This window comes from Triticum aestivum, chromosome 6B (genome assembly GCF_018294505.1).
Source record: "Triticum aestivum cultivar Chinese Spring chromosome 6B, IWGSC CS RefSeq v2.1, whole genome shotgun sequence".
Taxonomy (NCBI): domain Eukaryota; kingdom Viridiplantae; phylum Streptophyta; class Magnoliopsida; order Poales; family Poaceae; genus Triticum; species Triticum aestivum.
In genome coordinates, this window is record NC_057810.1 from 10,576,115 (window position 1) to 10,577,955 (window position 1,841).

The following is a 1,841-nucleotide window of genomic DNA, read 5'->3' on the forward strand; positions in this document are numbered from 1 at the left end:
GACCATGTATTCTCATTTTTTTGCTTTCGGGTTGTAGGGATAATATCACGTAGTGAGAGTAAAGAATATATTCATCTCATTCTTGATAGTATATCAGTGGACGAAAACCATCAAATTGTCATTCTTTGTTTTCATTTTCTTAATGCATCTTATAAATTATCATGTGTAATTTATGTTTGTTGCAAACGAATTCCATATGTAGCATGGTAATTTGGCTATTGGTGGTTATCTATGTATAAGTCAGCACGCTATTTCAGCCCATTGCTTTGAGATAAAGGTCTTGGCACTCGCTCAAAGAAGAGAAAAGTATGGCTATTCTTTGCTGCGAATATCATAATTGATTTTTTATTTCGATATTCGAGCCCATCACTCAAATGTAGCTACTACAATGGCTAATATTCGACGTCAGTGTTCATTCTTGTGCAGATTTAAGTATGTGCAGTATGTAGATATGAAGTTTGATTTACAACAGAAGACCCACATAGTACACACAACAATTGTCTTAAAATGACGTCATAGGATTTTTTTTTCATTTTGGAATCCGAGTACTTTATGTGTTTGTATACACTAAAATTCGTGTAAGTGATATGATATTATGTATGTCAGATGACTATTTAGTACAAAAAAATTGGATCGCGTAATTCCCATTTTTCACCCTTTATAACAATACTCACGACTATGTACATTGCGGAATATTCATATTAATATCAAATATCTAATATGCAAGTAAAGGTATTCAATTTATGTATTATCATGTGAGTAAGACTAACAATTCCCGCAGCAACGCGCGGGGTATCATCTAGTATTCAGAAATCTGTTGCCGCAAAGGAAAACACGTTTGTGGCAACTACCACATTTGTTCAGAGAGTTTAGTTGCCACACATTTGTTCACGTTCAGTCATACTGCCAAGTTCGCCTCATTCAACAGTTTCAAAACCAATCTAACTAGATCTAGGTTTCAATGGCAACTACTTCGACTTCAAAATCACCCTCAAAATTCTCGCACGAACTGACTGCAAACCCAAATTTCGAACCAATGCGCATCAAAACAACCCGGCGGACAACTCCCAAATCCATAAGCAAGACTAGTGCGTGCCTCCGAACAGGCATAACCGCACCGACGATGCCGCCCCAGCGGCGGCGACGAAACTGCCCAGTCCCACCAAAAAACGGCTAGCACACAACTACGGCGCCGGCGGGAACGCCGGCGCACCGCCGAATCGCTAGAATCTCTAGGAATCGATCTAGGAATCGAACAGGGAGGGAAAGGGGAAAAATGCAGGGAGGGGTTGCGAGAAATGAAGCGAGCATTACCTTCAACCTGCACGGGTTCCGGCGAAGCCGCTCCGCTCCGGCGAGCACCACCGACGGCCGCGAACACCGTCGCCTGTTCCGCCTCCGCCGTCGCCTTCTTCCCTCGCCTTCTCCTCCAGTGGTTTGAAGTGCGAGTGGGTTGTGCCAGTAAATGCGTCGCGGGTGAGTAAATGGAACCGTGAGGGAGATGGTGGAGGGGTGTGCGACGTGTTTGACGTCAAGCGCGGTCGGAGCGTGGCGTGCGGGCGCATGGCAGTTCCACCACACGCCTCTTAGTGGCAACCGCTGACCACGGGATGGCAACCACCGTGCGGGCGAACAGACTCGCACACCGCACACGAGACTCGTCCTACGTGGCGCCGAAAACCGGCCTGTTTGCTCCAAGATTCGTGCGTACCGAAGCCAACGAAGATGCTTGCGTGTGGACGGGGTGGTGAACTCCCACACGTGTGGGCGTTAACATTTCCGTTTTTCTTTTTGCAAGCTACAATTAGTCTTGCTTATATTACGTGGGGCTAGCATATGTA